General features: G+C 36.4%; 1 protein-coding gene across 2 annotated transcripts in view; it reads right to left on the bottom strand.

Annotated features, from left to right (window-relative positions):
* Positions 1-13,689, bottom strand: part of LOC132544939 (LHFPL tetraspan subfamily member 2a protein-like) — a 45,007-nt gene that overhangs the window by 17,355 nt on the left and 13,963 nt on the right. The window lies entirely within an intron of this gene.

Raw genomic sequence — 13,689 nt, 5'->3', positions numbered from 1 at the left:
ATTCCTATACCGATGACTCTTCGGATGATGAGCCCAAAATCACTCTTTGGTTTAAGGAGGTAAAATTGTACTTACCGGTTAATTTTCATAGAATATTATTTGATGAATTTATATATCTGTCTAATGATTAAATCCAATCGAACGTCTGACATCGTCTCATAGATGGCGCTCTCTACCACTACTACAGCCATCCTCGTCCTTTCATACATCACCAAGGTTACACAAATTATGAGGGCCCTGTATTTTATCATTGAAAAAAAGCAAGTGTTATTGACGGTTGGCGAGGATGTTTTGTTCGTACTGAGAATGAATTTTCTGCCAAGAAACAAATTGTCTGCTGCAGATAAACGGCAACAGACGTCCCTAAAAGACACAATAAATACTCATATTTGTTTATTGACCTTGGCAACTGTAGACAGCGACAACCTTAAATGTGTGATCCGGTCAGAAATTGGCAGCAAAATTCCCGTCAGATACGGGAACGTTTGGGTACCATAGTAACACAGCGATCGTTAAAACCACGTGTAAACTAATATGAAGACTAAATGACTGTTGAAATATCGTAACGGCTGAGAGATAAAGGAAGGGATGGGGTTTAGAACGACCTTTCAAATATAAGGTAATCAACCTGTCATATAATTACATGTGTCGCATGGGGAAAAGTGTCATCAGAAGAACGTGAACGGGTTGTTGAAGTTAGAGGACGTCAGAAAATAAGCTGGGGTTTAAATGTTCTTAGTTGTAATGGAAGCCAAAGAAACCACTGCCAACGCTCTCAAAAACAGGATACAGATTCGAAACTGTTAATATGGATGTAAAATTATGTGAATGTGACCAGCGGACCAGGGAACAAATCTACAAAGCGCCAAAAAACTTCGACATAATGTCAATGTATCTGTGATAAAACCTCGATACACTGCCACTAACGCACAAGCTAAGCGACATTAATTCATGAACAATACAACCCGGATATACTGCTACTCATTTTACTTAACGTAAGGAACCTTGTTATAACTCACTTAACGATTTACAGTAACATCTCGTTCTAATGCCTTTCATTTTTATTGTAATGCCGCTTATTTCGTCTGACATTTCGTTTATCGTCGACACATTTGAAGTCTCTCTTTTATTTCTCTTGTACCATTGCAGGTTTCCCACAATATCAGATAAATATCCAAATCCAAAAACGTACCGAGAAATCTAATTGGATATATTTTGTCCTCTCTCCCAACAGTTCCGTATCTATCGATTCTCTGTTTTTTCTAACTCTCCATGTCTCAATGTTCCATTTCGGTCTGAGGTCGCCAGTTTGTAACTTTGGTGATTTATTACACTTAGTGAAACTGCAGCAAAGAGTACATCAGAAGTGTCCGGAAAAGTCATGCGACCGGGCCCTCTCTGGGTCTAAGTTGGCTAATTTAGTTATATTATGTGCCGGTGTCTGTAAATACCACAGCATGACACGAAAGTACACATATCGCGAAATCTCGTGGTTTTCGTGACATACGGGTCTTGACTGGTAACCTGTTATTGTATTCCAGGAAACTGTCTACCGTTTTTTATCCAGCAAATGAACGACAACACAGCGTGAGATCTCACTAACGACGTGTCGCTCCCACGGAATTCTGGGATACGTTGTACCTGTATAAACTACATAATTATGTAAATAATGACGTCGGTTGGAGACATACCTTGTTAAAACGACACTGAAAACCTGAATAAAGTCTCTTGAAAGGAACACGCTGAATCGCAATAACCCTGTAGTACCGACTTACTGCACTAGGAAAATATTCCGTCGAAATTGAAAATATTAATAATTTTTTTTTCTGAATAGAAAAACATCAAGTTTACATGCCAGCTGTACACCTATAACACCATTAACGGGAACAATAACCACACAAAAAATCAGATGTATATTATCGGCTAGTAATGTGAACAAATTGTCTCCCTTTTATACCTGATGAAAATTTTAAAATGATACATATATATATTGAACTGTTAAGTTGACATTTCTTGACATCATGAATAACAATCTGGTAAGCTTAAAGTCAATATGCAGCGCTAAAGAGTGTTTACTGATCTACACGACATCCACATTGCCCATGAATGCCAAATGAAGCTGCTTAAATGAAACTGTATATTGATATGGTCCAATTTGGTGTCCGAAAAGATAAGATATTGAATAAAAACATTGAATAGAGTCAAACTGCCTAAATACCGAATTAGTAACAAACCCTCAATGATACTTAATTCAGAGATCCCATAGAGATCCTGACGCCCGCATTTGTATGATCTTAATCAGTACTTGATAAATTAGATCTGTTTTTCATTCCAATCTCTCCCAAAATCAGACTTGCGCAACTAGTGACCACAGAGAACATACTTTTCAGGATGACGAACGTTAAAATACAAGATGGCCATATAACGACCATTTTGTTATTCAGATAAGGTTAAAAATACACAATCCAAAACCGACGACCCATGGGATCATACATATGAAATTGGAGATTGATTCGTTCAGGATAGCCACCTTTCCCTTTTTCCGATCAGCACCAAACAGACCAATGCACAAATGGGGATCAAGGACAACATTCAGTCATATATCGGAATGTTGCTAGTACTTCGTTTGGTAACAAATTATAACTATTAAATCACAAAAAAAGGTGGCTGCCTTTCGGTCATGTCTCCTTTTCTGATCAGTTTCAAAATGCGGCGCGCAACATTTGGAACAGGTATCAAAGAAAATCTATGTATGAAATTTTTGAAAAGTCCATCCAGTACTTCTCAAAAGATATCTCATGCAAAATGCCACTTTCAAAATCACTGATGGCCGATTATTTTGGCCTGTCGTTTTTTCTGATCAGTCTCAAAATGGAGCGGGCACTGCTTGGGATCAAGGAAAATAAGTACGAGAGCTATTTCATCAATATTATTTCTGAAGAAATAGCAAGAATTATTCAAGGAAGGGCGGAAGACAACGGGCGATTTGAACGAAGGGGAAATATGAATTAAAGCACAAAGGTAGATGAGTATGCGTGTAAACATTGGATAGAATTAAAATTCCGTGCTCCATCTATGAATTCCGCCATGAACCGGTCTGAATTAAATCGATGATTGATTATTTACAATAATTTTCCCTTTCTTTCGTTCATAACATCCCCTCGTTTCAACAATTTTACGTTTAAATTTTCTTATTGCTTCCCTTCCTTATCTAGACCAGGTCTTGCTATGTTCCTATACATAGAATATCGCATTAAATCAAGATAGAAAAACAGAGTCATGTGAGGGCATTTGAAGGACGCTTTTAAAGTGTCATCACACTGAAATATGACCACCTCAATACGAGAAAATTACATCCTATCTCCTCACATTATAGTGACTACAGGAACACTTTTAAAGCATCAACACACTGAAATGTCAACAATGAAACACGGAAGCGTGATTTCCACCCCGTTACATTATAATGACAACAGGGACGCTTTTATAGTGTCATCCCACTGAAATGTTGTCACCTAAACACGGCAACGCGATAAACCAACGTCCACCTAATATTGATAAAGAATCCAAGAGCAGTTCTCGTGTATCCCGTTCAATGTTGCTTGACAAATAGAATGCACGAAGTACATTTTGAGGAGGTTGATCGGCTTAGGTCAGACTCTGGCAAACACTCCATACCAAGGCCAGAAATGAGGTGGTGTCTAGAGAGAAAACATATCCCAAGTGACGTCGATACAAAATACAAAATAATCTTTTCCGACATCGAGAGTAGAGCTTCTTAAAGGTATTTAGAGGTAAATTTTGTTTGCTGTTCTTGATATTTAGAAAAAATGAACAAAAAGTCTTACATGGCTATTATTGTATTAATATTATCTGAAAATAAGTATTCTACAGAAATGCATTCAGATGTTTCTCGCGGGGAACCCCAAAATTCAGACATCTCTTGCTTAATAATGATTACACATATATAAAATAAGATATTTTCATTGGGCTCAATTCTCGTCGTTTATATATATATATACCATTGACATTTGATTTAGGGGATAAATATGATGAATCTACTTAAAAAGTATTTTACAGGTCAAGGACGTATGATTTTACCGATAAAGCGTACGTACGAAATGAAAGGAAAAAATCCAACGAAAATTAATTATTTCACGGAACTGTAAAACTCTAATCCCCAGGACAGTCAAAAAGCCATTTGAATAGAGTAATTTGAGTTTAAAAAATAATGTTATAGCACACAGCCAGCTTCTGAAATCTCGAACACTAATCAAGCTTGGCTATTTTTGTTTGAGGAATTGTTGTAAGCTCATACCTTTTTTTAATCACAGACGGATGTGAAATATCCTTTAAGGGGATTACTCGGAATCAACACGTGGATACGGAAGTTTCCGGAAAGAAACATTTTCCAAAATATGACGTTGAATTACACATTAATTGCAGAACTGTAAATTAATTTTCATAGAGCGAAATATCATGACCCAGATTAGCGTTGAGCCAAGCTCTAACTCTAGGAGAGCTATGTAAGAGAAACGAAATTACAAGGCACATGATATTTCTTCTGTTGAAGTAATATAAAACTCGTTTACAGAGCTGTAGAGCCGTGACCTTTCGTGACCTCTGTGATGGCAACCTTTAAGGAGAACGAGAGTAGGGGGAGTGCTGTGTGGAATGCCAAGTTGGATCCAACAACAAACAATTATGGTGCCTTAATTCACTCTCGCGAACAAATTTGGTTTTTATTTCGGGTCTAGATGTCAATGAAACATTGATTTCTGATTACGTGATTCTGTTTAGAATCAAACTATCGTGCTTTTCATCATGGCGTCCCTGCTATCCAACAATGAGGCTTAAATTTGATTTTCCAACGATTACCGGAAATGCTCTGTTCTATAAGAAATTGTTAAATTATGGGTTTGTGCAGAATAGAAGCAAAGCCGGAATGAAATGGAAAATGACATTTTCCTTTGCTTGATGAGAGCAGATTACACATGCAATGTGAAGGAGTATAGTTATTTCTGAAATCTCCTTACAAGCATATATTTTCGCCCCCAGGTCTCTGTAGCTCCAAAACCGTCTTCTAATGGAGGAGGTAAAGGATTGACAAAGTAAAGCTTCTGTTGTTTTTACTATTTCTTAGAGCTGATTATCTAGACATTCTTCAGTGTCCAAAATTTTCTGAATCTGTTAAAAGTAGTTTTCTGGAGTCGAAAAGATGCTGTTCTTTCATACCATGAAGTGAATGAGGTGATGTTAGCAAAAAAAAAAAAGAATTATGAAATAGAAAATGGCTATCGGGGTAAGGGAGGGGGCCGGGAGGGAAATATTCATAGACAAAAGTGAAGTTGGTCATGAAATCAGGAATCACGTTTAAGAATGTTGGAGATCACGGATAAATGTCCATATATCACGTGACAGGGGTATTGGGTCACGTGAATGTGTTTAGAGGGCACCAGAGAGGATCTAGGATCATATCTGGTAGATCAGAGATCATTTGAGAGGGGTCAAGGATCACATGACGGTTTTGATGTTTCCCGAAAGGAAGGCTATATGAATACAAAATAAGTCTAAATCAATCATCTTTCTATATTTGGAAGTAAAGAATAAAAACAGAACCGGAATTACGTTTTCTTTAGTAGTGCTTTACGCACTGGTATGTACAGAAATTGATCCGTGTAATCCGCTCCAAAATCCCATGTGTGTGGCTTTTTTTCCCCAGCATATATGGTTTTCAATATTTTCTTTGAAACTAAAGTCGATCCTTAAGCCTATCAAGCAAAAGCAAGAAAGCTTATTCAATGGACGGTTTTCACTTAAACTCGCTATTAGTGCTAGACGTTAAACATGCAAAAAAATAGACACAGCCTAATGTTGCCTGTTCGGAGAGATCAACACAAAGCTGACTTGTTATACCATAAATTGGACATTCAGACCACATCTTGCGCATTCTCCCTAGAGTCTGTTTACTGTCTTAACTGGCCTGTAAGAGGCGTTGTTAAATACGAAAGTACGGACAGCTCCCGTCTATGTTATCGAAGACACGATTGAGACTGTAAATGATCAAATTGGACCAACCACAGGAAAGTATAACGAGAAAATCAATCCCGGACGAAGGTTTCCGGACAGTCGATGTAATGGCTGGAGGAAATACCAGCAAAATCTATTAGATTATTGAAGTCGAATTCTCCGGAGGATTATAACAGCGGAAGCCGTTAAACTGGTTTGTCCACGATTTGGTAGGGACAAATGATGTTCATGAACGTATCTGATGGTTTGGGTTGCATAATCCATTACATCAAAATAGGGACTTTTTTTTTCTCTCTTTGTATTTTGGAGCGAAGGATATCAAGAACTTTAGTCTCTACACATTATAATGTCTCGCTAATAATTTCCCTTCTCCTGATTTGATCATATGAAAAGATTATAAAGACAATTTTGCTTTTATGATAGCTAGCTGTTTACGGCGTTTTAACCTGCTCATCCCTACTAACATAAGAAACTATTTAACAATGCATGAATGAAGTCAGACAGTAACTGTATATGTTATAAACTCAACGATCAATTATACAATACAGAAATTTTGATTGGCAAACCTGGTACCGATATATTACTTCCTGATTTGTTTGTTTGTTTGTTTGTTTAAATGTATCACATGCTACCCTTTTGTTTTAACCTGAAAACGATTTTATGAAACGACTCCTTGACAAGAACTTTTAACATAGAATAATAGTTCTTAAAACACAACCAGTAGAAGATTAGAGAGTAACGTTTCGATGACTACACGGTCACCTTCATCAGACAAATGACCAGTGTGGAACGTACTAGCACTGACACACATAATGTATGATATTGTAAGGAGTAAGAACATTTTTCGGTTGTATAATCCTATGTACGCTAAGATGAAGAAAAGTGTGACGAGATGGTAAAATATTACAGGAAAAAGGTACAAACGATGTAACAATGTACTTTAGTCAATTCTGGATGCCGGCGTACTTTGAAACTTCATATTGATCTGTCAATCAAAACACTCTTTGCGAAGTCATTTTTATCTTTACAGTGTTGTCTCACTGAAATACTATCGGCGAGTGGCAGATACATGCCAAATATAGGACCATTCGTATAATTCAAATACAGATAAAAAGAAGCATTGTTATCAACGTATAGATCTTGTAATCTTAAAGTCTAAATCTGAAGCTCATAGTTTGAAATTTCAATCTTATTGATATATTTTTATTAAAATAATGTTGAAACATTCCCTCGAAAGGCGTTTGTTTTCCATTTGAAAAATAAAACTCACGTAACAAACCTTTGCATCTAAAATATATTAAGCATTAGAATTACACTGAAGATTTAGGGAAACCTGGCCAATCCGACCACGGACTATCTCGTATCCAATACCCGGTATTCCTTATAATAAAAGTTATTGCTGTAATATACGATAAACACAACAACTAAAATATTTGTATTTAGACAGCCTATCATGTCTACTCTGATCGATAATTTGTGATCAGACTGAGTGTCAGATAAAACAGGTTTCACAGTAAGCGCATGGGGTTGGGGTTGGGGTTGGGGTTCTGTTAATTTCAGCTCACGTGCTCGTTTGGCTAGTATTATGCTGAGATAAGTCGCTAAACTTTACCTACTTTCAAAGTCACACATGTCATATGCGTTTCATTTAACACTACTTCTTTTTAATCACCAAAAACCCCAGGCTCATGATATTGGGGTAACTGCATGCTTAGATGAAGGGCTGCCATGTTTGTTCAAATTAATGTCCTTACTTTGAAGGTCACCGGGATCAAATATATTAAGATATTCAAAAGACCTTTTTTCAATAACCAAGACGTCCCGGGTCATGCTATTCAACCAGTATCGTGCTGGGGTGAAGGAATTCCAAGTTTGTCCAAATGAATGACCCTGACCACCTGCAATGTCACAGGGATCAAATGAGCTAATTTGGTTGTAAACGACCTTTTTTCGATAACCATTAGGTCTCGGGTCATGGTATGTGTGTAGTACCATGCTTTGGGAATAGACATTCAAATCTACAGAAATAAAGTTACCTACAATATTTTCGTTTTGAGCTGTAGAAAATGTTAGCGATTAAGATCTATTATGCCCCTTGTTACATCTGACTTTATGAAGGTATAGTATTCATACTTAATCATCTTCACCATGTTTGTAAGCAAACATGTAATATCACAGAAAGTTGCAATGTGTTGGAAAAACTCGGGGATTTCAGCTTAAAACGTTTGCGGAAATCGATACATAAATAGGTCTAGTGCTCAGTGATGTATTTTTTCTATATTACAAGGCAAAATAAAAACAATATCAAAACTTACGTACATACATTTTGCAGCATTCTCTGTAAAGAGATCCCCTACCGACGTAAAACAATACCCCCGCGATCTCCCACCCCACCCCACCTCCACTCCACCCCCACCCCCATCGACTAGCGATGTTTTCAACATGATACCGTTTACACCCGGTAAATATACGATCATAAAAGACAAAGCCAGAAAAATACCCTTAAATCTTTGTATTTCTACAGCGTCTGGGTCATAAAATCTGTACGTTATAGAAAATCGATAATTTTTGTAAAAAACTAGAATGTAAATTTCATTGTAAGAATTCCGTATAAACGCACCGGTTTGATGGCAATTTCATTACTTCCGCATCAGTATAGCTTGTCCTATTTCATATTTTATTACGCTGTGAGTAATGAATATTGTCTCATAAAATGACACGTGTGGCTTCTAAGGCTTCATCCGTACGTCAGAAATAATTTAACTTTATTTCTGTTATTTTGAAACATCAACTTTTGAAACTGTGCATTTAATTCCGACTGTGATTTCATTCATGATATTTTGTAGTAAATTAATGGCTTATTTCGGGAGATAACTCCTATAACTTACAGTGATAGAAATTCATGACATTCATACAGCTATGAAAACGGTTATAAACGTATATCATTTTTCTCTGGAAGCTATTAAAAGAATCAATCCAGAAAATTTCTGACATTATTGCTTACAATTAGGAGATGTTTTCGATATGAATGGACACAGATTGTATCTGTGATGTTGTGGCGGACGGAAAATACAATAACTGCAATTAAAAAGAGGGTGTTTTAGCAAACTTTGTTACGAATATCTCTTCAGTGATTTGAAGAGTTCATTCGAGAGAAGTTATCTATTTTTAATAACGTCATGCATGAAGAACGTTCTCAATAAATCCCCCGACTTCAATTATTCTAAATTAAATGTATTTCTATTACCGTTGTCTGTTTAGTTAAATCATATTTTCTAAAAGTTTCATTGAAATTGTAAACAATTCAATCAGCCTGATTATATATTGTCTATAAAAAGCCAGCGAACAAACCGATATCCGTCGTGTTTCTCAAACTGTACCGTTCCTTGTAAGCGTTGACAGGTCATGCTATTTTCTTATCTAGGTAGTTGTCAAAGTCAATCGCACACACAGAACACAGAAATTTCACCCGGTTCAGAATAGTGTAATGTTTAGACTACAACAGAATTGGGAAAAAAAATATTTAGACGCGATGTAAATTGCAATATTTAAAATTAACTATACACTGAAAATTAATTCAACATTTAAAAATTGATTTCGTAACTGGTAGCTATGGTTTTTGAAGTTCAAAGAGCAGAAATACCGCCCCCCCCCCCCCAACCCCCAACCCCCCCCCCCCCCCACTTCTTCTTTTTTCGTATTTATAGACGGACTCAGCAGATGGTATCAAGAACAAAATAGCCGCTTACTAAGATTTAAAACTATCGAGCTGGCTGATGACAGTAGAAAGCAGTACTGTCTTCTGTTAAAAAAATGATGACCAATAGTTATCAGTTTTATATGTTCTCGTTTCATTTATACAGAAAAACAGACAAGTAATAATTGTGATCCACATTAAAAAAGAAAGTATACCGTTACTATGTTAAAAAATAAGATGTGTCGCCAGTGAAAATATAATATTTGAAACAGATCTCCTGTCTCTCACAGTCTATAAAATGTGACCATGTCCCTTTAAAACCAACCTACAAGACGTTTTAAACATCATGATTTCGCCAACCTATCATATACCCATTATCCTTTTTAATCCTACTGTTTGACCAGTGATGACCAATAGTCGACACTAGAACTTTACCATTATGATTTATTGCCCATGGTTTACAAACTGTTGTTTTCTCTATGCCGTTTAACGTGTCTTTTGTTGTCTAATTGGTTTGGAATCGATAGATGGTATTTGAGATAATGGCTGTTTTCAGCTGCAATTGTTCTATAAATAACCTTAATACACACTGTCACTAAGTGTTAAACTAGCTGTTGTTCTGCAGTAAAGTCACGTACCATTATCATACACAATGCAGTAAAGATATGTGAAACCAATAGAGTCATTTAATTCCTAATATTGTTTAGTGTTATGGGAAAATGTTGACCTTAGATTCCAATTCCGGATAAAGAGGTCCCGATTTACAAATGTCCGTTAAACTTCCATTTAAACAATTTGATTGTTATTGATAATCATTTACCGCATTCCTGCTGTCGAATTAAATTTTCTAATCAAACGAAGGTCAAGGGCTCTTCTACTTAATTTTCAAATATTGCATTTGCCAATACATTTATTTATTTATTGTTGATCACGTGACACGTGTTAATTATTTTAGTTATGGTCAGTTTTCTTCAGTTTAATTGTTAGAAGTTCTTGGTCAGTGGTCATTGGTTTTGAACGCCCATTGTATACACGTGGTAATTTCTTTTCCGTCTCCACTTTTCTCACAGCAAGTTCATTCAAAAAGATTTCAGATATTATATACGAGATAACGCACACATGTATATGGCGAAAAGACTCTAAAAGTATCTCGACAAAGGAAATAGGCTTATCCTGTAGATTAGAATCGTTTTGGAGGTGCTTAATTTCGCGTCCTTGTTATTTATTACTTGTTTTCCAATGCAAATGAATCGTTGTTGACGCAATGAATGTCTTTTGGAATATCTGAACGCGAAAATAGTATTCCAAACAACATTGAAATTAGAAGGATCAAAAGAGTGTTTCTTTTTTGGATAAATTTTCCAGGGTGCACAACGGATAGCAAAATTTGTGTCCTCAAAAATGAAGTACTTTGCAGCAACAATATTAGACCCATGGGAACATGAAAGGGTTAACGTAATATTATGTAAAGTAATTCCGTTTGATCATGAAATGTTGTATGTGTTATATATATACATGGTTATCCAATTTCAATCTAGACTCATAAAGCGAAATGATATTGACTGTATGAGTAGTCAACTACGATCATATGGAACTCTTTTGAAATAAAGATCAAAAAGCAAATGTCATATTTTGTCCGTGAAAAATGCCAAACACAACATGATATCGTTTTCCAAACGACCATCGTCCAATCACTTTGGACCTCTAGGGACCATGGCCTTATATGGAGATGCAATGTCCAGACTACTTGGCGTCACTTGGGCTTGGACATGTATACCGGACACCAAACTACGTCATTCGATATCTCGAGCAATGTTCTACTAGTCATTTTTTACAATCATGTATATCAATATAGATTTTTCCGAAAATGAAACATTTGCTGGCAGAATATGCCCGTCAATCTCTTATCATACTGCTAAAAAAATCCTCTCATCTTAATACCAATGTACTTTTTGTTCCTCACGTGGTCCAATCCATGAGCTTAGATAAAGATTTGATCTTCCTTCTATTTTAGCCTTTAGCTAATTTTCGCCTTTTCAGGAAGGCTTTGGATTCTGTTCCCTGGCTCAGTCCTATCAGATCTTAGAAAATGTCCGTAACAGTGGTAGTGAAAGAACTGAATGACAGGGAGGTGATGTACTGCTGGCATCTATGCGGCGAAACGCACAACGGAAAGAAATTTCCGCATCTGTTTTGTGTGCAAGATTCTTTTTTAACATTTATAAAAAAAATCTTTTGAACCACACCAGTTTCCGCTAAATAAATTACCTAAATCAGGCCCCGGATTACTGATCACCGTTGCCGTCTTCCTTATTTAGGAAAACTTCTTTAATAGTCCCGCAGTAATTGGAATTACGGTCAGCAATAGGTGGTCGACTGGGTTATATTCACTAATACACCGCTGGACCCATTAAACAGTGTGTGTCCAATAAAATGCCGATCTAATTGGGCCAGAATCAATTGATAGCGTGATAATGAAGTAGGCTATCTTTGTCAATAGCGTCACAGTTCCCCAATGACGAGAAGTCTAACACACGGATTTGTTTCGTTTATTAGGCAATTACGCATGGATGGAAACGGCTATCGCTAATGGTTCACTGTATGGTCTCCCGACATTTAGCAAATCGAGCCAGCGGGACCGGCAGAACCGCAGATGGTTCTAATGTGTATGTATGCGGTCATTAATTTTACCTCTCGGAATCCATCGACACGGTATTACCGGAAAACATTTCCTGTTTTTTCTATTACGAATACATTTGTGCTTTTATGAATTCAAATGTCGGAGGAATGAGAATAAACGCTCAAACACATGCAAATGGTTTTAATGCCGCATATTTAGTGTCTCTCGTCCCTATCGTTTTTAAGGGAATATGTTTTATCAACTATCACTAACAACTTATCTGTTTTGAAATTAATTTCTTCAGTAGTTCTGTCAACGGAGTGACTAAATATACAGCGAGACAAAGTAAAAATAAAATTGAGTTTAGTGATGTTTAAAGTTTAAAAATGAATTTTCATTGTTCTTATATTTCCGATGACATGAAATAAGATCTAAATGTACTAAAGTAACAGAGTTTCAATTGCTCTTTGGAAAACTTTACAAAATGAAATTTAATTCATATTGCTATGACGGCATTGTCATATCGATTCTTCTCGCCCCGTTTCGTGTAACATGAGACTCTAGCCAGACTCAAGTATTTGATTGACGTAATATTTTTCAATATATAAGGTTGGCACGCGCAATGACGCAAATTTTAGTTATGATATCTACTTATTTAACGTAAACATACCTATTAAACGGATTTTGAACAGTTACGATTGCAGAAACGAAAATATGTTTCAGGTTTTCAATTAGTTCAAAGCCGATATGTATGTGTGTATCCGATTGGTGTTCATATCATTTGATTTTTTAAATTGTTCAATCCCTATATAGGCACTGATCATATTAAATACAAATTCGACAGATGGGAACTTTGTTTTATAAAACGATTAAAATTGTTGGTAAATTTCATCCAGACCGAAATCGAGGAAAATTTGGTCAACTTTGTCGTGGTCCCCGATCAGATGAATGTGAATTTGACCACACGTCAGAACAATGCCGTGTTGAGTGTGAAATTTCGTGAGTTTGCCGAGATGTTACGTTCTTCGCCACTTCATGTAAGTGACGTCGTGGGATGAAAATATTGCACGGAAAATAAATAGACAGGATAATTGATGGCCTAGTGTGTAATGAAGTAACTGGTATATAGGAATGAGAGGGAGCATAGGAATATAAAAGATAGACTCTGGATAGTGTTATGACATATAGCGCCAACGGGAGTAGTATGGTGATGAAATGTCCACAATTCACAGGGTTCTGCATTACACTTATTCCATATGGCATTCATTGGTGGTGTGAATGCCAACAACCGGAGAAGTACAAATTCGATGAATCGAGTTATGTAGAGCGTAAGCCTCAAATTGTT

This window comes from Ylistrum balloti, unplaced genomic scaffold, assembly GCF_031769215.1.
Source record: "Ylistrum balloti isolate Yb309-2 unplaced genomic scaffold, AGI_CSIRO_Ybal_v1 Utg369816, whole genome shotgun sequence".
In the NCBI taxonomy this organism is placed as follows: domain Eukaryota; kingdom Metazoa; phylum Mollusca; class Bivalvia; order Pectinida; family Pectinidae; genus Ylistrum; species Ylistrum balloti.
This window is presented reverse-complemented; position numbering and strand designations above follow the sequence as displayed.